The sequence below is a fragment of the Dufourea novaeangliae genome, unplaced genomic scaffold (assembly GCF_001272555.1).
Source record: "Dufourea novaeangliae isolate 0120121106 unplaced genomic scaffold, ASM127255v1 scaffold60, whole genome shotgun sequence".
In the NCBI taxonomy this organism is placed as follows: domain Eukaryota; kingdom Metazoa; phylum Arthropoda; class Insecta; order Hymenoptera; family Halictidae; genus Dufourea; species Dufourea novaeangliae.
The window spans coordinates 24,704-51,412 of record NW_015373935.1 but is presented as its reverse complement, the minus strand read 5'-3'; the positions used below and the strand labels follow the sequence as shown (position 1 = coordinate 51,412).

General features: G+C 44.3%; 1 protein-coding gene across 3 annotated transcripts in view; it reads left to right on the top strand.

Annotated features, from left to right (window-relative positions):
* LOC107185350 (protein sprouty homolog 3) overlaps positions 1 to 26,709 on the top strand; it is a 51,464-nt gene that overhangs the window by 19,714 nt on the left and 5,041 nt on the right. Inside the window, exon 1 of one of the 3 annotated variants that reach the window (XM_015573016.1) lies at positions 22,748 to 22,788. The exons of the other annotated variants lie outside the window; for them this stretch is intronic. The gene's annotated coding sequence lies outside the window, so the exon portion shown is untranslated. Of the gene's footprint in view, positions 1 to 22,747; positions 22,789 to 26,709 lie in introns of those variants that run through there. 3 annotated transcript variants of the gene reach the window in all.

The following is a 26,709-nucleotide window of genomic DNA, read 5'->3' as shown; positions in this document are numbered from 1 at the left end:
TCACCCTCCAGTTCCTTGCTGATGATGCAACCAAGACGGAAGGTTTTTCCTTGGCTCGCTCGAGAACACTGAATTATCGTCGGGCGCGTTTACTCTCGGCGAGGCGAGGCTAGGCGTTGTTATTCTGTTTGCGTACGTCATTTCCTCCGAAGGGACGGGGAACGAAGCCTGGTGACGTAAAACGTGGCTAGGAACGCGATTTTCCGATATTCTCGGCCGGCCGACACGCCGCGCCGCTCGCTGAATAATTCCAACCGCGTTCGAGATACGCGACAATGATACTCGATGGATTCGCGGGGAGATATTTCGCGTCGATGGAAACAGCTCTGCTGCTGGCCATTGTTTTGCTTTCGAATTCGATAGCGATAGAAGCTTGCCGCGATAAACCTGTCTCGATTAGACGTGCGTTTCTCCGTGCCCCACGATCGAAACTACGCTCGAAACGGAAATTGGACTGTTAATTAATTTTGGGCTCCAGTACTTTAGATTATTCGACAATGATAACGCATAAAATCTCTGGTAATTTTGTATTTTTATGGACGCGACTGTCGAATCAGATTACCGGCATAATTAACCCTTTAACGGTGTTCGACGAGTATACTCGTCACACGAGGAAATGACCACTCTTAGGGTAATGACGAGTTTTTTATTCGATTATGATGCACATAAATGGAGTCAGACCGACTAGATTAGCATTCATAGACATCGAGTATTTGTAGTACAACTCGGCATCGTTTTTGTAACGGAGATGCGTTTCGATTAAATCCACTGTGTACTGCCTTCGAGTGTCTGTTTTTCTTGTACCCCGACGATACGAAGTTTTTCAAACAAACCGACGAACAAAAAAAAAAAAGAAAGAAACGACGATATCGCCTTATCGAATAAATATTCGAGAGCGTTCCTCAAGTACATAGAGAGATTCTGTTTTCATTGAGACAACAGAGGGAAGTCGCTCGCGCGCGCCCGTTGCATGTTACTTTCGTCGGATGAATAAAGTTGTTTACGTAACAAGACCTGTCCTTGTAAAAATGATACTTACGATTTGAATTTCATTCACGGAGAGCAACGAGAGAGAGACAGAGAGAGAGAGTTATTATCATTTCGAGGGTCTTCTAAGCACGTCTACCGCGGTATCGTGTTTACATGCCGGCTCTGTACTCGGCGCTGCAATAATCTTGAAGCGTTATCTAGAAATGCAAAAATATAACGCGCACATATATGCGAAAAGTCGACGGACTCTTCGACCGATCTCTCCGACGACGTCCTTGGCAAAAATATACACGGGTAGATAGGTAAATGCTTCACAGGATTCGAATAATTTTCGATCGGTCGCATCTCTGGATTTCACGGGTTTTTATATTTCGTCCGAGCGTGGCTGTTTCACGGGTCCCTGAGCAGGGTCGAGATCTAGAAATAGGTCAAATATGAAATATCTACGGTCAGCCTATCTACAGCAATTATTCGAAGCGTTCGAAATGTGTCTTAAACGATTTGGTTAATCGTTTCCGTGTACGTTCTACTCGCAAGATGTTCAGTAGCAAACATTATTAGAATTCCGATCATGTTCAACAATCTGAACCCAAAATGTTCTCGACCGTCGAGGGCGCGTTTTCGAGACGCTACTGCTGCTCTCGCCCGTTTTCTTACGTAAGTACGCCGCATGTATGTGTGCGGTAACGCACGTTGCTGCTGCAGATGCACGCGGATCATCTCCGGCGCGAACACATCGTGTCCTTGAGCGACATGTGTCCGGAATAATGAATGGAGGATACGGGATACGAACAAAGTTGCAAAAGGTGTGGCCAACGGCTCGGCTGCTCGCGTCCTACGTGTACGAACGAAATCTGTAGTTCTGTTCTTTTTACCTTAAATATTACTTAACGGTTGTTCAATGAGAGTGGCGGAGATTTTTCTAAAAAAACATCGAAACGATATTTACTCCGTTCGAAAATTAGTCCCTTCTGTGATGCATTGCGGACAGATACGGGGAAAAGTTTCTTTATTTCAGCGACGAATGACTAATTTCTCATCTATCGTTTGTCAATTCCTAATAATTCCTTAATCGTCTGAAAAATCTTCATTTTACACAGTTTTCCAAGAAACTTGGCCTTAATCGGCGAGGCAGCACCGCCGTCGCCGATATCATCCGAAAACGGAAGCAAAGAGAGAGACATTACGAAAAATTCGTTTCGGATTCAGCGCGTTCCACACGCGCAATCCCCGAGAATCTTATCGGATTCCACACGTCTCAATGTCGATCGTGACGAATCGAAGCGTATCCCGAAGCTTGCAGAAAAAAAGTTTCTGCAATCATGAATTTCATCCGACTTTTTTATTTACAAATGCAAGCAGGAGCACTTTGCTCGTCGATCGCCACGCAGTATCTCGGCGAATCTGTCTAGCGTATTGGTTTTCCAGTTGAGTAACAGACATCTATTCGTAATATGCTAACGATCCTCTGAACACACAACAATAACTTGAACGATTGACAATTTTTTGTCTGTATACCGTTAGAGCGATGATCAGAGGGGACATAATCAGTATTTTTATCGTTGCAATTTCGAATGGAAAGAAAATTATTTTCGAAACTTTATTGTCACACCATGTATACAACTGATCAGTGCCCAGTTCCGCGGAGACCATTAGAATCCAAGAGCGGAGCAGCGTGCTCGAAGAAGAATCGAATCGGTTAGGAACACTTGGGTCACGTCCCTTGCTGGATCGAGCCTCTCTCTCTTTCTCTCTCTCTCTGTAACACAAGTACACCGCGGCCACGCTATCTTGGTGTTTGCCAACCCCGTTATCTCTCATTCCTCCGTCTTTGATCGCCTCTCTCGCTTTCCCCTGTCGCAGTTCTCTCTCTCTGACCGATCGAGTCCCATCTGTCTCTCTTTCCGTGCTCTACCCTCCCCTGTTCGTCATCGTTTCATCAACTCAAGCTCCTGCTCGAGCTGCCTTTCGCGCTCACAAGAACCGAACGCAATCTACGATCATCGTTATGTGCTTGTCGCGTCATATCCGGTCTGCCCGATCGCTCTTCGCCGCTCTTCTCCCTCTCTCTCTCTCTCTCTTTCCTACCCTGGGGTAAGCGGTGGCTGCGTGATGATGCTCCTCTCTTTTCGGTCTTCTTGCTGGCGAACCAACCGTTTGCTCCCTGGGACCGATTCTACGTCGCAGCGACCACTATACAACATTACAGTGGTGGCCAAACCTTGCCAGGATAGGAGCCACGTGTCGACTATCAGAAATACTCGAGAGCCGGTCCTCTATTGAAATGGTATCAAAATTGAGGGGCACAATGGAAAAGGGGCACATTGACACATCTATGTCGGTTTTTAGCTTTTTGTACCATCAATCAGTTTTGATGCTTTTTTCATGAAAGTAGTTTTGTAAATTTGTAGTATTGTGTCATGTGTACCCGTCTTTTACTAATAATGAGAGGACCCCAAATTATCCCACTTTGATTTTAACGGGGTTCTGTGAGATGATAGTATACAGGATTCCTAATATTAGGTGTAGACACTCGATAATTTTAAAGATACTTGAGTCTTAAAGGTAGGTAACTTTGATCGTTCGTATCTTTAAAATTATCAAGTGGTTACACGTAATATTTGTCATACAGGTGTCATTAAAAACCTATATGCTGTTATCTTATAAAACCCTGTTAAAATCGAAGTTTGGCTACCCAGGTGGACATATTATATACCCTGTTGCTAATTTCTTCTCCTTGTCGCCAGATTCATTTCTGTCGTGTTATTTATCGGTTAATTATAAACGTCAATAACACCAATCGGTGTGAACACGGCGATACATTATCTGTTACACTATCTCCTTATTACTAGACTGCGGGTGTTGGGCAAACTTTTTCCCGTTACTCTGGGTCTCTTATCTGCCGTTTGGGTAGACAGTTTCTGTTTTCGACGATTGCCGCTGGTTTAGTAGAATAATCGATGATAACAATCCTTACGACAGATTACCAATTGCTATTGCGCTCTCTTTTATCGAAAGGAATATCGAGGAGAATCAGCGGTAATACCCAGATTAGCCCTTTTCGGTATAGTCCAGACTTTGGTACAGTGGACTCTAACTATATTGCCACTAAATATATTGCCACGCGAGGCACTTCCCCTTCACACGTACTTTCGTGCACAGCTTGTGCGCAGGCGCTGAGGCATAGGCTATGCCGATAGAGCCTAGCATGGAGGGAGCTCTGAACTCATTGCCATTTTACTCCCCTACAGGTCAGACCATGGCAATATTTAATATTTAATATTTATTTATTTCCACAGGACAAAGCCCATTTTTACAAAAATATTACATTATATGGATCTGTTTGTTTGAGATACAATGTCCTGTATTTGACAGTCAAAATACAGTGTAGGTGTGATGGTTATACCAATATAGTAGTAGAGTCCACTGTATTTACTTTTTGAATGGAAATTGTGCGTGTGTGTAGTATTTTTGTATCGGTCTGATAGAGGTAGGATAGATCGATGGATGTTGATCGTGGAATTTATAAATAGACTTCTAGAGTGACGCGAAACTGTCGCGCAGTTCAAGATTATTATGTATAAACTGAGAATATCGCGTGTCTGCGATCGGAGCACGGCGGAGATCGACCGGAAGTCGCGGGGACGAAGATACGCAGCAGATCGGTGTCGATTTAATTGGCGACCAGAGGATTCGATTCGTTTCAGGGTTCGACGAGTTTTCGTCACGAAGAGACTGTGTTTTTTTACTTTTTCTGCTCACTGTGGCTCTCGTTGCATCAATAATGGAGACTTCAGGCGGTTTATTGTCATGTAGGTGCTCGTATCGGACGCGATAGAATCGGCCGCCATTTTGGTACCCAGTGTGTCGCCTCTCTCGCCCTCGGACTCAAGACGAGACACGGGGGAAGCCGAATTTCGTTGAGCGTGTTTCGAAAGAGAGTTTTTCAGTCGTTCTCTGTGCTGTCGCGCTCCCTCGGTCAGTCTCTCTGACCCACATGGCTGTACACGCTCTCCAGTGGTATCGCCAGCGGAACGGCGCACTCTTATCTCGGGAACACTTTTACGAATTGCCGCGATAAACGGCGGACCGCTATGACAGCGCGCGATACATACATGTCGGAATCGAGGTGCGCGACCTCTGCCGGGCCGAGAACCAGAGCCACCGCGGTTCCCCTGTTTTCCTGTTTCACGAATAACAATAATACTTACTTTTAACGGGAAAAAAACCCTTCGATACCAAGATAACACGTATCATAAACAAGGACACGTGCATTGGCGTAACTAGAATTTTTTTTTGGGGGAGGCAGGCCCCCTGAATTTCGCCCATAACACTCCCCATCAGACACCTGTAAGTATTTTACACCACGTATAAGGGTTGGGGCACCTGGCCTTACTTAGTTAGGCCAATGGACACGTGAATCAAATATGAAACGGAAAAAAAACAAATATAATAACAATGAACAGATATATTAATTTATTAAGAAGTAATCTTCTGATCCATATGCAACAAATTGAATTTAAACGGGGAACGGTCAGAAACATATTATCATACTTGAGCGAGAGCTGTTAATTTTTGTCCAGACGTAGTGTTAACGAAATTGATCCCTACTTCCGTTGGATAAGACGCGAAGTTAATTATGCTTCACTTCACGATCGAGAGGAAAAACATGGTTGTCTTATCGATCAGAATGTCGGGGGCTCGTGTTGGTGAAGAGAAAACAACACGTGAATGCAAAAGGATTGCGTGATTCAGTTTCTAATCGCGAAATTAAAGAAACGGAGAACTTAGTTATCGTTGGAGCATCGAAATCTGAATCTTCAAGTCGCGATTACGTGAAAAGATATCGCTTGATAAATATGTAACTATAAATAAAATGAATGAAAATTCCTTTCATACTGAAAAGAAAAGAAAGGATTATTTCGTCGGTGTCTGGTAGTAACTCAGCATTCAACAAAATCTCGGAACAGCCAACACCGCGGGCCGAGGAACGCGTAAGACCAGCAGTTCAAACGGTACCCACCACCACCCAATTACTTTTTACTCCACGCGGTCGGGGCCAGTCCCCCTGAAGCGTTTCGACGCGGTCAAAACTGAAGCGCGCACGGAATACCTAGAGCTATCTATTCCACTTCGCCAGTTATTATTACTCCCGTGAAAATTCGTGGTCCCGAAATAACTTTATCTCTCTCTTTTTCTCTCTCTGAGTCCACTCCGCCCCTGCTGTGTGTGTGTGTGTGTGCGCGTGCCTCCCCCACTCCATTTGATGGGCCTCGTTCTGGCTCCTACGCTCCTCGACTGTTCTTTGACTTTTCCCCGGCCGTCCTTGAAGGGAAGGGAACGTTGACCCCCTCGACCGTCCATCTGTCCGCTCGTCCATGCGTTCGTCCGTTCGTACGTCTGTCCGTCCGTCTGTCCGTACGTACGTACGGCACGGTCGTTCCGAACGTGGTTTCATTCAGAATGCGTTGCCAGCAAGATCGACGTTGATGTATACCGGATGAGGAATGGATGATGCTGCGGGGGAAACATGGAACAACACCAACACTGTTCAAAACGCGCTATCTTTTTTTTTCTCTTCCCTCCACTTTCTTTTGCTGTGAAACTTCTTTGCTCCTAAGGTTTGGTACAATGATGGCTAACGTTTTAAGCTCGGTGCGTAAAAATTTCATAAACATTTGACTTGAACAGGGTATCGTGTCACGTATTGTAATATCCCGTTTATTTACTATCCTCCTTTAAATGCCTAATACGGTATTTAAATTGTGTTTTAATAATATTTACTTTAATTCAGAAACGTCGTGTCACTAACAGTGTCTTGGCGTGTTGTAGCAGACGTTACCACGGGAACTCGACAGACTCGCGCTCTGATTGGACTGGTTTACTAAATTCATTTTGAAATCGTTATCGTCTCAGTCGACGTTGTAAGGCAAGGGGTTAATAATAAATACAGTACAATAACGAGATTTATCGCGTTCGTTTAATAAATATCCAAATAATGTATTTGTCCATCTCTGGGCAAAAATAAGTTCTCAAAAAGGGACAAGAGGGAGAGAGACGGGCCGGCATTTCACGACAGACTGTGCGGCCGATGGCATGAGTGTTGGTCGGGGCTGGTGCGTGGGCTTGTATTTATATATACGCGCGAGGAGAACACGTAAACTCGCGTACGTGACCGCGCATTTGATATCCGGATTTCTCTGGGCCCACGTTGGATAATCATCCAGCCGTTTTCAGCGCGAAATATTCAACGCGTCGCCTCGTATTTTTCGGCCGAGAGAGAGAGAGAGAGGCCTGGAACGGCTCCTCGCCTGCTTCTTCCTCGTTATTAACGGGCCGCCTTTTAATTTATAACGCCGGAGCGCGCGGCTCTACGTAAGCTCGTTTCGCGCGCCACGTCTTGCTCGTTTTTCGTCGCGTTCTTCCTAGGATTTGTGCTGCCGGCCATCGTATACAGTACCGGACAAATGTTTTCTGGCAAAAATCGTTTCCTGTATTATTTGAATTAAGGATACTATTGATGTTACAATAAATAATCAACGTTATTTTTAACCCCCTACCATACGATTTCTTTTACGACTTCACTCTCAAGAATTACTTTATCGTTAATATTTTCCCAGACACAAACGGAATTCTATTCTTAAGACAAGCGTTACATTTATTTGAATCCTCAAATTTTAATACCAACGGAACAGTATTTCACTCAAGAAAAACGAATAATACCTATACACGTTTACTATATTAAGTTTAGAATCGTTATCACGTATCTGACTCAATGTTGTAAGGCAAGAGGTTAAATATATGTACTTTTTAGAATGCATTTTTGGGGTCCGCAGAGAGTGCGTTGTAGCAGTCGAGAAACGCACAACTCGCGCACGCACAATCAGAATATTCCATGGCTGGCGGCGAATGATTTCACGTAACGCGAATGTGGTAATACCGGCTATAAATTTCCATTCCAGCGCGCAATTACGGCTGAAATCGCTAACGAACTTTTCTCTTGGAGCCAGTCGGGAGGAGCCTTCCCCCTCTTCTTTCCAGAGGGGGGAGGTGTGTAGGACGTCGCGTAAAACGCGGCTGCTGCGAGAAAGGCCCCGAGGCAAACTTTTTTCTTTTTATACTATGGGTAGGGTGGACTGTTCCTAAGGACACGACGTTTGTCCTCTTATTGGTAGCACACGAGTAGTAGTAGTGGTATTATCAGCGAACAAATAAATAATTTTAATCGTCACTACACATACAGTGAGTAAAAAAAGTACTTGTACACCCTTTAAAGCAGAACATTTTCTTAAAAGAAGCTCAAGTCACTTGGTCCAATTTTGAACGAATTGTTCTGTTTTAAGGGGTCATGCTCAGTCAGGTGGCCAAAGAAAGAGTGCTTTTTGGGAATTTTTTTCTCAAAAACTATAAGACCTTTTTCAAAAAATGTCTTTGTGTTTCAAAGATTGTAGTTTCTAAATTATAAGGTCATTTTTTTATTTAAAGATATTTATTAGTAAATAAATGGTGAGTGATTTCCTGGATGTCATTTCACAAAAAGTGGTCTGCGAAAACTGTGTAAATCGACGCAGTAGTTTTCGAGAAATATTGATCACCGATTTGAAAAATGTAGTTTCGAGAAAAACGCGTTTAAAGTTTCAAGTCGAGTTTACACTTATATAAAATGTTTATTTGCTAACGCCTGTAACTCTGCCGTTTTTAATTGGATTACCTTGAAACTTCCAGAGAATATTCTCGAGATGTTGTACTTAAAGAAAATGTAGAAAGTGAAAAATCGATTTTTGAAAATTTCTGACTGAGCATGACTCCTTAAAGGATATACGTATACTTTTTTTACCCACTGTATAGGGGAAATGATAGTGGCCCCGAGGCAAACGACGAAGACAACGAAGACGACGACGACAACCACGACGAGACGAAGACGAACACGAGGCGCGAGTGGGTGGTTGAACGAAGATCCCGGCCATATGGTGTCCACATTCCATTTCTCGTGTGCCAGCGCGAGATCGGAGCCCCGCGTGTTTGCTGTCTCTTTTTCTCTCCCTGTTCTTCCTCCCCCACCTCGCGGACACGCGTGTAATTTCTGCCCTCAAGTCACGGGGGAGGGGGAAGAAAAAGCATCCTTGCTTTGACAGTCGACTCTCCGCTTTTTTTCCTCTCACTGTGAGTGTGTCTGTGGACTTGCTACTACGTCGATTCCACGACGATCTGGTGAACCATTGGAACCGATTTTCCTACAGACCTCGGGGGATTTTCTTGACTTCCTTTCGCGAGAGCTAATGGCATCAAAATTACGTGTCTAAAAATTGGTCCAAATGTATATATGTCAACATGGTTGTATAGTTGTTGGGAGTTTGAGAGGGGGAGGCTCTAACCTCAACCATATGTCAAAATGGTTTTTGTAATAAACAAAGTACCTACCTAGGCTAATTTCGTTGCGACTTAATAAATTCAGAAAAAGTTTTTTTCATTATTTTAATACGCCCGATACGTTTATTTGTCTTACAACAGCAGCTAACCAATGCAGGATACATAAAATGTTCGTAAGCAGTCACGCGGACTAGATACGGCTTTTTGCTTTAGGAATAAGTGAAAAATAATATTTCAGTAAATAATTCGAAAATTTTACTAAAAATATCCGAATTGCTCATAACCCGAAATAGGGAACCCCAGCATAGGAAAATCGCGATTAAACTGGAATAAAAAGGTGGAGACAATACTCGAGGGCCCCCGATGGCGTAGCCAGACAAATGATTGATCATCTTTCTACCGGGTATCCCGTAGATACCCGTAGGTTAATCACCGTCATAAATCATCGAAGGGCCTGGAGTGTTTCCTCTAAAACGCGATACCTCCGACCGATGGAATGATTTTATTGCACTTTAAATTTGAAACCGATGCCGGATATAAAGGTGTAAAAGAGAGCCCCACGAGGGCTGGTGTTTGCAGGTATATAAATACAGACCTCCGCAAGGGAACAGGTAACGCAAGGTGGCAGAAAACCAGAGAGGTCGAGAGGGAGAAGAGCTCCCATTGTCTTCCTTTCCTCCCTGGCTTTGTCCGAAAAATGACTCGTCCCACTGGGTTCCCCGAAATGTCTTTCTGTTGCTCCTCCTGTCATTGTGAACTACCTGTGGCCCCCTTTTCCTCCTCGAGGAATGGGGCTTCGCTCGCAAAAACCCACTACGGATTCCCGCCTCGGCGGTCGACGGTTCGTAAAAGTCGATTGTCTCTCATTCATGGGGATCGATATCCATCCGGATCATTCAGTAATTCGACGGAAACCTTCCTCCGGGCTTCCAAGAGGATTGGGCATTCTATTCCGAGCGGGCTGGCCGGTGGATAAATTAACCTGTCCTTCAATGAAAGACGAGTTAATCCGTCATTTATGGCCGACTGTGTTCCCGGGACATCTTTTCTTCTTCTTCTTCTTCCTTTTTTTCGGATGTCCTCCGCCGCTTCCGCCGTCTGGTCTGGTATTTTTGTTCGGGTGAAAACTACGTCTGTCTTTTATTCCGATAATTGGATGGCTTGGAGGTATATGTTTCGATATATTTATGCTCTGACGATTAATTGACCTGGGAGAAGCTCGTGTCTTTGATTGCGCTTTTATACTGTGTCTGCGTCCGCAGTGTAATTTTGAAAAAAAGATTAACAGAGTTGGAATGATTGTAATATTGTGGAAGTTTATGCAATTTGACGATAATTTCATATGCTAGTGTCGGAAAATGAAAATGGAACGGAATTGGAAATTTTGCAGGTATATAATTTGTATAGAATTTGGAATTTTGTACTGGAAGCTTCATTACATTAACAATAACACCTTCGTTATTAAAACCAAAAGTATGGAAGAGGTAAATGTTTTTTTGCAATTATTTCAAAAACACTACATTTGTAATACCACAGGGTACATATTATATACGTTATCAAAATATAAGTAAAAATGTTTTGGGGAATTTCAAAAAATTTTCCAATTCTGGGGGGTTTTTATATTTGTTTAGGAGGATAATTCACCATGTCTGGCAACACTGTACACTGGGTATTTACATCCACGGTCGAGAAAGTCCCTCGTTTTTCCAGGCTATTTCCTTTCGTAATCAATTTCGAAACGTTTCGAGGCTTCCGTGGGCAAAGATCGGAGATAATCGGCCCCCGTGGGGGAATAAATAATCGGATGCGCGCGAAGTTCGCCTGCCGATGCTCGAAAATATGCCAGAACGAGCACGCGCGTGCACACGTTGCGTGGGCGCAGTCTGAAGGATATCCGGTGGTGCGCGCTCATTCCTTTCTTTTCCCGTCACTATCTCTCTATCTTTTTATCTTTCTTTCTAACGTACATATCCTCCTCTGTTCGTCCTCTTCCTCTCGTCTTTATCGTTTCTTAATTATTATCGAGCAGGTTCGTTCGAAGGTTCGTGTTTTTCGATGCGTATCTTGCAAAACGGAAGCTGAAGATCGCTTAATCGGTACCTTTGTTTTCTGATACATATTAATTTTCGATGGGCTTTTATTATATTATTTATTCATTGAAAAGGATGGTGTGTACTCGAGGTGACACGTTATAAACTCTTCTTAACCCTTTAACGCCCAGACACATCTTTCGGGGTAAACAAATTATTTATTGCGATTAGTTGACTGAAAATTGTTCCTAATATCGTGCACCTCATCTGTATTTTCACGACAAAACCCCTGGAAATATGATTTTCTATATGTGACGTGTATACATCACATTGGGCGTTAAAGGGTTAACCTCGACTTTTATAGATATCGTTTCTTCCCCTTCTTCTTTGTTCCTCAATTTGCAATGCGTATTACGCTTGGACAAAAGATTTAACGAAACGGAGGTTTCTGAAGGTATCCGTTGCTCCACGTGGAACTAGCATTTGATACTGATCGAAACCTGACGTCACGTGGTAGCGATAATCGAATTATAAATATTCCGTCGATTTTACTACGTTTTGAACAATAGTAGATAATGATCTAATCTGAATGTTTAGCCTCACGCGGGGATATTTCAACTCTCTTTAGCAGGAACCAGGTAAATAGTTACTGTACATTCTTAAGTCTCCGAAGACATATTCTTCGTCAGACCTTTCACTTGAGTGCGCAGCGCTGACAAAGTATTTAACTCTGAAACATCCCGTATACCACTTTGCTTTGGTGAATCACCTTTTACTCGATAATATCCAACATTCTACACTCTTCGACCTTCATCTCTACTTCGTCAATTTTCAATAAAATCACCAACTCTATAAAATCTTCCAAACATTCGCCGTCGTGATATATCACGATATTTTCATCAGAAAAAAATTAACCATCGACAAAATCGGGAATATTCGATGCACCGATCGATCGATCTATTTTCTAAGAAGGATTCACGAGTCTGTTTGGAGCAGTCAGTCGAAAAGGAATTTAAAATTTCACGAATCCAACGGCGAGCTGTCGTCACGGATACGGAATTTAATAGCCAGGCAGAATTTACGGGCCTCGGATTATGTCGTTTATAATTTACGATCGTATAAAGCCCCGCTGGTTGTAAAGGGTTTTCCAATAAGAATTATATGATTTTGAAATAAAATGGCAACCACGTTTAAAATGTTATAACTGTCACTAGTTGTCATTTGCGTTTAGTATAGACAATTTATCATGGCTAAATACACGCTTCAAGAACGTTTCGTTATTACCCAAAAATTTTATGAACATAGATGTTCTTTTGTGAATACTCAACTCAAAAATTTGAAAGGGATTTTACTCTTCATAAGAAGTCTAGAGAACATTGCTGCTGTAAGAGATAGTGTTGCAGAGGTCCCAAAATCGATTCCTCGTGGTGCTAAAGAATTAGGGCTTAGAATAACGACAACTTGGCATATTTTGCGAAAATAAAATTTTAATAAAATTATAATGAACTATACTTCAAAATAATATAATAAGTTTGGTTGTATCTAAAATAGTTTTTAATCTTTCTCATTGTAAAATCATATCGTTCTTATTGGAAAACCCTTTATAACGATTCATTTTCTGCGCCACCATGGTGTTCTCGACTCTAGTCCGAAAACAAGCAACGATCCCGTGGACGAGTTTTCTGGCTTCTGGTCTCGCGAGGAGGGAAGCCGTGGAGAGGGCCGGGGGCAGAACACCATCTGTCGTAACGTTCTCGCCGCGTGGGGCGCGCGGAGACCCGTGATCCCTCTCGGAACCCGGCAAAAAGACGCAACATCCTGGAAAACGGCTACGCAACTATGCTTCTTCATTTCCTTATTGTCGCCGCCGGCGACTACGGTGCCGTTGCTCTCTTTCCAGTTTTCTGTAGCCGTGCAATCCGATGGAAAATTACAGTAACGTTCAAGAGCTTGACGTTCGTCTGTATAGATTCGTTTGACAAATGCTGGGCCATTATCGTATTCTTCATCGTAGGATGTCGGATCATTAACCCCTTGCTCTATAGCATCGTCTCAGACTTGTGTTGACAATTTTAAAATTGATTCAATAAAGAAGAAAGTTCAGGATGTGCAAGTTGATCACGTGAAAAGAAACATTTATACACTGCGTGGCATAACTATAAAATCACCCAAAAATTTCAATTCTTACGTATCGTGGTTAAAATAAAAACGAGCTAAATATGCCTCAATTCTAAAAACGTGTTGAGAAATAATGTTCGTCCAGAAAAGGATAGATTATATTTCTCAGAACAAAAAGTGGTTCATGTTTATTTTAATAATATACATAAGCATTGAACATTTCAAGGTAGTTTTTATAGTCATGCCACGCAGTTTATATCCGTCCTACTCGAACGTCCGCGGAAAGTTGAGGAAATAGAGTGGAAAGCAAAAAGAAAACCGTCTCGGGCAATAGAGAGAATTCTCGGTGCGATTTCCAGCTCGGACAATACTGTGAATGGGGTTGAGGACGAAATGCCGGAAAAATATTCGCACCCAGGGCCGTTCCTGACGGGGGTGCAGAAGGTACCCTCGCACTAGGGCGGCCGCATATCGTTTATTATATGTAAAACTTAGGCTTTTAAGAATAATCAAAAGTTTTCTGATGCTTGCGAACATTTTAGACCATCAGAATTTAATCAAATTCATTGCATATTTAATCTTTGTAACAGTACTCGTATACTAGAAGGAAATATCTTTATGGACAGCCTAAAATAGCATATGACATTTAGCCATATTTAGTGGATTAAATTCTTGTAGGTAATTAAGAGTCGCTATTTATCAACCATAACATCATTATTACAAACATTATGCGTTAGTTCCGTACTTATATGTGGAATAAAATATTTATTTTGCATAAAACCATTCATTTTTTAAGTATCTGTTTCATTTCATGAAAATAAGAAATATTTTTTAATTTTTAATTTCAAAAAATCAAACAAAAATCCTTAAGAAATGAATGGTTCTATTTAAAATAAATATATTATTATTATTATTATACATATAAAAGTAAACACTGCATATCAAATTCTTAATTAAATAATATTAAATTAATAAGGGTGGCGTGTTTTTGCACCTGGGCGGCCAACAACCCAGGAACGGCCCTGTTCGCACCTCCCGGAAACTAGCGCCGTGTGTTCTCCTTTATAAGTCAGTAAGTGAGTGTAAGTCTCTCGAGTGGCGTTTCGTGAAGTTTTCCATGTTGTTCTCTGGTGAGACACGGCGCGTTTTCCACGGCGAGTAGAGTTGGTTCTTCGCGGTAAGGAATTATTACCTGGAAACGCGTCGCGACTGACTACTCCCCTCACGAATTACGATCACGGGCGAAGCCAGGAGGCGCCTCCGCTCGTCTTCCCTCTTGTGTTATCTGCATACCATCGGCTCGATCCACGGGAGGACTTCGGCCCCGAGGAATGCCTCGGTGCATCGTGAAAACCTTTGAAAAGCCAGGGGAGAAAGCGATTCTCTGTTCTTGGAAACGAGGAACAGTGTTCCGCGACACATGCGGCTCCCAACGATTCTCTTCAGCAGGAAATTATTGCTCTGCAGTATTCTTATTACTAACTCGTGTGTTTTCGAACTACACGTGATACGCGCATTTCATGTAGAAAAAAAATGATAAAATATTATTGGAAGTACATAAAAAAGAATGGCGTGGAAATTCCAAGTTTTATAATGAAATAGTAACTTCTGGAACCAGTAACATTAACTGTTCAAAGATCAGGATAATGCTCGTCAGTACACTATTATTCCAATAAAATTGTTCCCAACTCTGTCGTGAAAAAGCTGGGTCAGTCGTAATCCATAATAAGATCCCACGTCCGTGCACAAAACAGTTTAATGAGCGTGTTCATCGAAGATAATCGTTGATGATCCTGCTATAGGAACACGAGGGAGCCAAAGAACTCGATGTCCTGTAATGTGTTATTAATTTCTTCTACATTCCCATACATGTAATTACAGGGATAGTGGATTACTAATTAATATATCCCAATACCTGGGTTCAGTGGTTCTCAACTTGTGAATATTTATTTTGTCAGTACACGTACAGTAAATCCTCGATGAGAGTTCGAAGGATCCTCAGCACTAAACATTAAATATTTCATAAACTAAAACAAATACCATTGGCTTCAGAATTCCAACCTCTTTTTAGTCCGTAACTAGAAGCCTTTCGGACACTCATCGAGAATTCATTGTACAGGGACTATTTTTGTTTCAGTCATATATGACCGTTAGTTTATGAAATGTTTAAAGTTTATTGCCAAGGAGCCTTCGATCACTCATCGAGGATTTACTGTGGTTCACTGTACGACAAATCGTATCGTCTATGAAAGCCACTAAAAAGCACACAGGGCACGAGGGGACACGCGAACCCGTAGATCGACCATTGATAGAACGTCAAGAGCCCTTGACTTTGTCGCCAAAATATAGAGCTCCCGTTCAGAACCCCCAGCAAAGGAGCCGCCGCCCGCGCCGGGTGTCAGCTTTGTGCCGCGTGGTGCGTACGACTATAGAGCAAGAGCGCGGCGGCCGGCTTAGAAACCGCGCGATCTTGACACAGCGGGAAGCAGAATTCTCATTAAAATAACTTGACGGAGCGCGTCTCTAATTTTACGCGGGTCTGCTATCCTCTTCGCGACAAACCCCCGGCTCCTCCGCTGTGACAGAAAAATATTTTGGATCGCTGTCAACTCGCCCGCGCGCCGCCACTGCCGCTGCTGCTTCGTTGACTTTTACCGTTTCGCTCCCCGGTCCGATCTGCGGAACGAGTAGAAGGAAATGGGGGCCGCCCCTTAAGCTTCCGTTTTCACCTCTTCGTTTTTCGATCGCGATATGCCTCTGCTGCAAGCTTTTCTCCACGTACCATTGTGTAATTGGGTTCTCCGCGGTGGCACGCGAGTAGTCACACCCGCTTCTTTCCCTCTCCTCCGGAGGAATCGGAAACGCTCGAAATAAACTCCCTGTCCGCTTTGACGTTCGCTGACTCGCCGCGCGCGGCCATTCGTTCTTCTTGCGCCCAGTGTGTCCCGTTCCCGAGCACCCATTAAGCTTCGTGTACACTGAAGAAACGTGGCCTGCGCGACGTTCCGTCGGTTCCGTACGATACTGTATGAAAATGTGAGCCAATGTTATAACAACGCAACAATTAGTTTTGACGACGACAATGGTCGTAACATTTACCGTCATGATCATAAAAGTTACGATTTATTGTCACGTGAAAACGTACCTTATCTGCACTGAATTTGTTAAAGGTGCGTCTCCATTGCAGTAACTGCCGTGCAGAGTTTGTTGCGTCCGACGGACCTTAAGAATTCTATTGACGTTCAAATAGGATTCTTTTTTTTTCTTTAGACTCTATTAAACTCTTAACTGTTGCAAGTGTCGCAGAATTGCGTATACGCTAAGAATTAACCCCTCAAGTGGGTTCGACATACATCAGTATAAAGTTATTGCTTGTGGAAGTTCAACATCATACATACTTTCCGGTTTTTTAAGTATTCATTTGTAATATATTAAATGGATTAATATAATAATTCATCGAAATTAATTACCGCCTGTGCCATTTCTTGATGGGTTAAATCGGTTGTGTATTATGGAGTAATAATGTTGATTAGGACTGGCAGTATATGTACCATTATTTTGGCGACCTTACACCATGAATACACCATAGTGTCCTGAAGACGACGGTCCGAAGGTCCAAGGGCTGGCCGCTGTGTCGCGGCCGCAGATCGGAATTTATTTTATATAGAAATTTCTTAGCACACAGATGTTTGCTCGGAGGCGAGCCAAGCCCTCGTCAAAGTTTACTCGGCTGTTCGTTCGCCCGGCTTCGCTTAACGTTCCTGCGCCGCGCGGTTGTCTTTCCACGCCTCAGTGGTGTATCGCCGAAACCACGGAACCCTGCGCGAAATTCGCGAAAATTGTGTTCACGATGGACAAGATTGTCTTTCATTTTCGTGGAAACCATTTCATATTCGACTGTCTCTTACTATTCGATACAAATTCGACGCCTATTTCCGCGCCATTTTGAGAGATACAGTCAAAGGAGTAAAGTAATCGACCACCCTCGATATCTGTCACTCGACAACACTAACCGGGAAGCATTTAACGAGCAGTTAAACGAACTCCAATCAACTGAGTGGTGGGCCACACGTAACCCAAGTCACTGGCCTCAACTTGACTGTGCTGCGCGTACGTGTGGTCGAGCGCTCAGCTGATTGGAATTCGTTTAACTGCTAATATCTCGGAAATGGAGCTTCAGATTACAAAACGGTAAAGGAAGTTTCGATTTATATTTGCACGAGGAATATGCATATTGCAGATTTTCCCACCTTTCTGGGACACCCTGTATATCTTCATTAAATGATTAACACTAGAACTAACACACCAGTCAAAATGACTGGTTTTACAATCTCATTTTAAAATTCCTACTTCATGTTACAGAACCACCCTACGCTCCATTTCACGAACACAAAAATTCTTCCTCGTGATCTGTGAAAATTTTCACAACTAAAGAAATATTACGCTTTTAAAACGCGATACCGTCCGTCCGTTTTATCTGCTGCACTATTTAGTTTTCGTGTGCAGGTCTCCCTTTCGAGGACTGTGACCCGGAAGTGGCGCGCGATATTACGCAACTGGGATTTGCGTGTTGACACACGATCGCTCGTAGAGGCCCGCCACTAGGTACGCCGTGGATAGATAACACCCGGTGTAATTCGCTGGAAGCTCGAGCAAAAGAGTGTCCTGGCTTCGTTTCGTGTCTGCCGCGTTGTATTACATCTCCGAGTGTTCGCTTACCGTTTCTCCTTTTCAATTCGATTTCTGCAACAACGCACGTGGGGGTTGCTAAGAGAAACAAGAACTATGGCGGTATACATATACACATGTACCTAACCCCCGAATGGGGTAATTTTGCATTATAGCATGTTCGGTGCCAGAGGGTTAATACACATAACTCTTGCCGACTTTCGCTGGACGGTACATGGATAGAACGGCAAGAATCATCTAGGGCAGTGCACACAAGCTTTGCTCTAAATGATTCTTGTCGCCTGGTAGCCGGACCTCAGTGCCTAGGAGCTTCCGAACACTCATCGATGATTTACTGTAGACACAACGAATCTGTCCGACCATAGACGACCAAACGATCGATCGGTTCGTCTAGAAGTCCACGGGGTTGGTTACGCTCCTGGCGTATCTGTAGTGCGGATGTGTGTCGGTGGTGGTTACGGAGTGGAGGGGAGGGCATCGGTGAGTGGGAGCGACGTGGCTAGTTGCGCGACTGTGTGAACGAACCAGACGGAGAAAGAAACAGAGTGAGAAAGACCACTAGGTATAGTATAGGGACGGCTGGGGTGGGGGGAAGAACGGCGAAGGAAAAGAGCCGAGGCGCGCGCAGCTGCGACAGATTGAGAGTGAGAGAGATAAAACCGAACGAGCGAGATAGAGTGAGACGGACGGAAAGTAAACGGGCGGCCAGCGAGCAGATAGAGAGGTGCTGAATGAACGTACGTACGCAGCAGTGTGAGCGAGACGCGACGACGACGACGGTGAACGCGGTGCAGGTACGGGGGTCGGAGCGAGACGGAGGATTCGAATGAATGAACGGTGCACGACGAGGATAGAATTAATGAGCGGGATAAATATAGAAGCGTGTAACGCGGCAGAACGAGACAGCCTATCCCTTCCTCTCCTTCCGTTTTCTATCCGCGCCCTCTCTCATCCGTTCGTCCATCCGTTTGTCCGTCCGTTCGGTTGGCCCCGGCTCCGATCCTCGACTGGCTCTCTCGCCAGGCAAAACCGTGATCGAATCGACTGCTGCTCCTCTGGCGGAGAGGTTAGGTGTAGGTATATGTGCAAGAGACTAAACAAAATGGAACGAAAGGATTCTTCGTCGCCCGTACTACGACGGGTCTACACACATACGCACGCTCGCGGGACCGGCGCTGAATCAACGCTGCAAGCGCAGCAGCGGAACACGCTAGACACTAACTTATCGATAGTATAGTACGCTCGGAGAGCTCATTCAGCCATAATCCTCTCGGCGCGACTCTCTCGCACTCGTTCGCTGCGCATCCTACCCCCCCCCTTCTTCTTCTGTCTCTGTCGCCTCGAGCAGTAACTGTGCTGCGTCGGAAGTCGACGTTTTTCCAGTTGGACCAGTCGACGATCATGGAACCGCTCCCTGACGTTTTCCGGGCACCGCAAAAGGAGACGTTCTTGGTCACCTTTTGTGCTTGGTCGTGTTTCTGAGCTTGTATAATGACACGGTCTTGTTCTAATAATTATCTGTTATTCTGAGGCAGGTCTTTTGCAACCTTTTATGGATCATGCTCTACCTGAACGCCTCAAAGATGTCCTCGATACCTCCCTAGCATAATAGTAAACCAAGTTCTGAAAAAGTTTAAATATTTTCGAGCCAACCCTCCTGACATAAGTAAAAATTATCAGTATTTGAGATGGACACATATACTTATGTTCCTATACTTGCCTTAACAGCGGCAATAAAGAAATCTTATTTCGTCTTTCAAGACTTATTTATTCTTGTGAAAACTTTAGATTGGAATCGAAATTGGACACACTGTGAAAATTAGGCTGGGGTTCCCTTAAAAATGATAGGTACAACGTCGGGTCACTTCTCGATTTAAGATTTTCAAGCAGCGATATAGCAACGGCGGACTGGCTCTCTCGGCTCCCGCTTTCACGGATTTTCTTTCCGTGCTAGAAATTAAAAGGCGGAACAGTAAAATGAGCTGTGTGAACTGGTTTAAGATTCGTGCCCTTCCCGTGAAAGTACTGTTACCAATCACCGTTCGTCGACGATCCCGTGGTTCGTTACAACGGCTGACCCCGAGGAGGCTTTTTAAAACGCGCGTGTCTCGAGGAGGGAAAAGATCGGCGTCGAGGGGACAGGCGTGTGAAACCATTGAGAAATAGCGCGCGTTCGATCGAGTGGGGGGCCAAACTCGGGCGACGACCTTCGAATCGACATTAACGGAACATCTGTTTGCGATCGATTGGGTGCTATCGATCAATATTAATCAGTCGGACGGTTCGAATGTTGGAAGAATTCGCGTAGGCGAGGGAAAGCTCCGTGTGGCTGGATCGAGTAAACTTCGTCGAAGGCTGCAACACGGTTAATTAATGAGCCGCCTCGGAGATTCCCGCGAACTCGAGAATGGCATCTCGCGATTAAATCTTAACGGTACCCGGTTCATTCTTCTATTTACCCTTCATCCGCTGGCATGCGGTACACTCCGGCTCGTCTTTTTACACGATCGAACGGAAACAATCCGCGAAAGTAGTATCGGATTCTAGCTATACTTCGAATATCTTCCACTTATGCACAGTACGATTCATCTGGAAAACTCTTGGACATACATGGTCTGGAGAACCTTTATCGGTGCAAATGTGACAGGGAACGTTTAGCCTAAATCATTAAACTGTCGTAAAAATTACGACCTCGACTTTGTGATTCATCACGATCGTCAATATGTGTTCCGATTGTACTATCTTTAATTTTTAATTATCTTCACGTTTATCGTCAACACTTATAGCGTAAAAAATAACGGGTTCTCTTTCAGTCATAATTTTTACAAATGGAGTTTGTAATAAAGTGCGTTGCATGATAGTTTAGTGATTTAGGGTTAAAATAGGCTGCAGGACAGCGGCGCAAATCGACACATGGGGCTCCTCTCATCGATCGAGCAAGAAAAGAATTTTCCACAGTGTGTATGTACCGTCGTCGTACGCGTCGCGTGAATCGCGTTCGGACACGGATGAAAGCAAAAAAGGAACAGGGATAAGAAACTGAGGGAAAAAAACGTGGACGCGAGAGGATCGCGAGTTCCAGGCTAGGCGTCCGATAGGCGTCACTGTCGCCACAGCGCGACGCTGTCGGTGGTATTACACGGGTGTGACGACATAGGTAATGTTTTCATTCAATCTAAAGCTTCAATGATAGCTTCCGCCCATTCATAAAAAGCTTCGTGTTGCGAACGAGTCGTTGGCCACGATATCGCCAGATGGCATACCGTGCACGGAACTCGAACGGCCCTCGGTCGGTTTCTCTCTCTCTCTCTCTCTCTCTCTCTCTCTCTCTCTCTCTCCTCTGCCGCCGCCTCTTCCCCCTCTCTCTCGCTCACTCGCGTTGCTCCTTCCTCCCTCTCCCGATCCCCTCGGCGGACCGTCGCCATTCATGGCTTCCTTCCCACCTTCCCTCTTCCTGCTTTCCCCTCCCTCCCCCGCCGTTTCGTCCTACTGCCTCTCGGTCGTTCCCTTTCCTCCCCCTTGGACCCCCATCCGTCGCTCACAGCGGCGTTCTACCCCCACCTCGCGGCCCGTTTAAGCCTCGTCCAATCGTAGCCGGTCCCGTGACCCCCCACTCCCGTCCCGTCGACTCACCAGCTCGACTCGGTGACGGCGAGCTCGTTGTCAGTCGTTCGCCAGCGGTCCTGTCGCGTCTATCCTCGGTTTTTGACGTTTCGCCCTCTCCCCCCCACCCCACCCCTCCCCAGTTACGACTCGGGATCCATTCATCGTTGTCGTCGCCGCCGTCGCCGCCTCGTGTCGCGAAACTGTACGTTCGCCTCAGCTCGATACTCGACGTGTATCGACCCTCGAAACGACCGAATCCGTTCGATTGCTCGTCGACGAAAACCGTGCGTGAAACTAGTTTCTCCGTAAAGGAGCAGGCAACAGACATCAAGCCTTCAGGCCCCGCATACAAGTCTCGCTGCGCCGTTGGTCCCTAGAGGGGAAGTGTCCCGTTCGTTGGAAGAGTCGAGACACACCTACACACATACACCGTCCGGCGGAAGTACCATACGGCGGCGCAAGATGCTCGTTACGGCCTCGAGCGGACGTCCCTTCGAATCCGTCGTCAGTGTCTGGTGGTGGTGGTGGTGCACGTGACGCGAAGAGAGAACGAGAGAGAGGATCATCATCCATCCCAGTTAAATAGTAGCCGCCGCTGGCAGCCGTGACGGGACAACAGGATATCCGATCACGATACCCGGAAACATTAGCGGACGGGAAATGAACACGGGAGGACGCAGCGACCCGATGAGATAGAGGGCTCTCTGTGATCAGACACCATTCAGGCTCTGTGCAGCTGTGTGTGCCATCGTGTCCCCTCGAACTGCTCTCGAGGACGTTCCTAGATATCCGTTCGAACGGAATCTGAACACGACCGTGTCGTCGCAGCGGTGCGCCTGCGTCATCGTGCGCTCGCGTTCCTCGCGGTGGTCTCTCTGTGCTGACAACACCGGACACGCCTCCGAAGGATACCCTCGGCCTCACTGGAGCCTGGCCGAGCCCAACTTCTTTTCTGGATTTTCCTCGCTAGTCCCATGAATTTTCAGTAAGTCCGCCCATATACGATTTACCCCCGATTTCCGGGACAGACTTTTGTTTCCATCTGCGTTCGCCGTGGATGCTTGTGTCTCAAGATATATGGAGGACGGTGCGTGTTGAAAAGTTCTGTTCTGTGGTTACAAAAGATTTTTAATCGAGTCGAGTACAGTAAGTCGTCGATGAATGTTCGAAGGCTCCTCGGCACTGAACATTAAATATTTCATAAACTAATGGCCATATGCGGCTGAAAGAAATATCATTGGTTTTGGAATTCCACGCTCGATCATTGTGTTAAACCTCATTAAAAAGTCAGCGTTACGCCTGAAGATCTCTCCACTTGTCAGTGCGGAGGAGTCTTCGAACACTCATCGATGATTTATTGTATTTCGAATGGGTGGATATATTTCGGGATTCCTCGACCCTCGTATTGTGTTTGTCTAATGGCTACATTTTTTCTAGGGGAAAATTGTGACCAAGTGTAGAAAGCAATTAGAGGAACGTTATATTAGCTTACAGATCGTATCGTGTGAAATTTCATTTGAAAGCTTAGAACACAATACGAGGATTTATAGTGACGGTTAGATTATAAATCTTGTTGGCCCGTGGCTGTTCGTCGTCTACGGCTCGAAGTAAATTATGCTGATCCCTTGGTTTTGAAACACCTTGCGTCGATGCAGTTGGTAGACTGAGGAGTTTATGCATATGTAGGACGCACGAATGGAAATTATACGATGAAATGACACCTTTAACGAAACCTGATCAGCAGTTTTTCTTGTCTTCGATAAAATAAAACCCTCTTTCTCTGCATCGAGGGAATTCATTTTTGTTTAATTAAAAATGTTCATTTGCGTAACTGTTCAAAATCTAATAGCAAATCCAGGAAAATTCAAAACCGTAAATAACAGTATAATTTTGACGAGGGAGGGATGTTACTCGAGGTAGCGAATAGGTTTCCTCTCTGGAGGAATCGTTTCCAAGAGACCGTCAGCGTCTACAATAATTGAGAGACATTTAAATATCGGGTTCGAGAGGGTTATCGGTCGATTGACAGTACAATCGAATTACTTAAAAGAAAGAGAAAAAAAATTGTATGTCACGTTAACGCGATATAGCGCAAGGATGTCGTGTTTCTGAGAGGGAGATATCGTCTGAACCGCCAGCAGCGGCAGGCAGATAACTTGATTGAACGGAAACGCGCGTGCGGCGAGGAAGCACGTCCGGTCTTATCGCGAGCGTGTCCGTGTATGCGAATTAAAACGTATCTGTACCGGAACGTCGTTTCAAAATAAAAAAAAAAGAGAATAATATTTTTTTCTTCTTCTCGCAAGACGACAGTTTAATGGACCTTATTCGGCGCATCCTGTCTGAGAGACAGACACTGACTGTTCCTCAATAGAAGTGATTATAACCAGCCTGAAAGTGCTTACGCGAATTTCGATTTTCATCGACTGCTTTTTTATTCTTTCGAGATAACTAGAAAATCAAAGAACAATATCTCACGGAGATTAAAGGATTTAACGAGTTTAAAATAAGTTATTTTGGATCATTCGAAGTGAAACTCGTGTTCGCAATTATGTTACATCGAATACGCAATAAATGCATGAGATCTTCGTTGATCAGGTAGACTGCGAAAGTTTATGCAAATTCACAATTTTTGATACTAATATATAAAGAAACAAGATGGAACAAAATTTTGAAATCTGTACAAGATATTATTAAATTTCATTCAAACCTTTATTTTATTGTCAATTGTATATATCAGTTGTATTTTCCACGTTAAGACCTGTGATTAAATTATTACAGATTGTAGATGGTTATACAAATTTATATTTTCGTGGAATCATTTTAGTGAGACGAAAATTTTCTGGACAATCGAGACCAATCTCTGCGGATTCGCGTCCCGTCGATTGTTTCGTAACATATTTTTACACGCTCGTTTCTTCCAATGCAAAAGTAATTAACGTTCCTTTTGCCTCTTTCCTTATTGGGCGTAGAGCGCGCTGTGTGTCGAGTGGAATTTCGGCGGGCAAAAAACAATGCGCGCTCGCGCGCGTCATTATCATTCTGCACGCGACAAGACAATGAGAAATGCCTGGACGAATGTGGAACGTGACCGTACGCCAAATATTGAACGGGTGTTTCGTCGCGCCGGCACGCGGATATACATATATTGCCGGAGCAAATCATCGTGTCACAATTACGTGATTGGCAATCGTCACCGAAAACCTCCGCGCATCCGTTCCATATACAGGCTGACTCATATAATTCATCGGTCGAGTGTCGTCTTTTTTGTAGCTGGCGAAGATTGAATCGTACGTACGGCCCGAAGAATGGAACACTTTTGGCTGGCGAAAGGGTTCCTTTCGAGAGGTTGATTGCAGGAAATTACGAATGAGATAATTTGACCTCCCCCCTCTTCAGACGGTTTCGTCAATGGTTGGGAGGGATGTTAGTGAATTTGTATATTTTCTGACCCACTAAGACCTACATAGTTTTGCTTAAACGATTATCCACGCGTAATTTCAACACACAGCAAGTCCTTACAGCTTCGAGATTGATTTCAGAATGTTATCTTTAGTGGTAGTTGAATATCAGTCAACCAACAAATCTCTTTCGATACGTACGAGAAGCTTGCCGAATTTGAAACATTGCAGAGATTAGACAGCACTACTGCAACTTGTCATGTGGAAGCAATTTGCTCTATATGATAGACAATATTAACTAAGTATATAAGTAAAACATATTGTACATGATATAGTGCAGATTATTTACAGACGACAAATTTCAATAGTGGTCCAACCCAGGCGATGGTCGAAATTCGACAACCTTCCCCTGTAACTACACAGTGAATGTTTAAATAAATTCACTTAAGAATTATATACACATTTCGTGAAAGCAAGGGATCAAATGGTAATTCGTTTGATTTTATTCGGCGAAGAAGAAAAGAAAATTAGGGATTGCAATTTATCAGAAACGTTACTTTATCCAAGACGCTACGAACAATTGAAACGATCGAGGTCGAGTTCTTCAGCGACACGCTCCCACACCCCGTTAAAACCCTGTAACACCTTATCGTGTCCGCGGAAGGCACGGTTGTTCGACGGGCGAGGTGCACGTTGCACGAATGCCTCGTCTACCGTGACAAAATGAATTCTTCGCGCGAATGAGGAACTTCCTTTCACCTCCGTCTCGTTTTCAATGAAAATTCGCTCGGCTCCTATCGCTCGAATCTGGTTGCCCGTGCATACTGGCTCCCACTTTATCGATACGCTCGAACTTATCTACCCAAGAAACCTGGAGGCTTTTCGCCTGTCCCCTGGTAGGGAGTCGACGTGTTTCGATACTGGATCCAGAAAGCTTGTGTGACTTCTGAATGAAAAAGGGGAACTGCTGAAATGAATCATTCATTCATGAAAATGACCGTATTTCCATGTTCCTCGGGAACATCGTTGGCCCACCTGTTTCGATATTGGGCGCATCAAGATCGAATGATATGGAATGATTTATTCGGTAATGAAATTGTTTGTGTATTTCTATCTTTAGGATAAAAAATGACGTAAGGGAAAGGCCTACTACCACTTGGTTTCGTTACCGAAATTTATGTCAAATTAACATTCGATTTCACATTTATTTCAGGACTTGAAATAAATTTACCAAGTAGTAAGAGGCCTTTCTCCTACGTCACTTTTTCCCCTAGAGGAAGCCGAGTTTGCTCGCGGATGTACATGGATCAGAAGTCTTTTCAGTTCTCCACCCGCCCTGGTAGCAATAGTTTACCTCGACAAATTCTCAAAGTAACCGATAGTAACATCGCGATAACTAATCCGTGGATCTTAACGAAAAAAAGTCCACGTGGCCATTAGCGACTGGATATGTATCGGTCGTCGACGGAATAGCGGGGAAATCGAGGGAATATCGTCGAGATGAT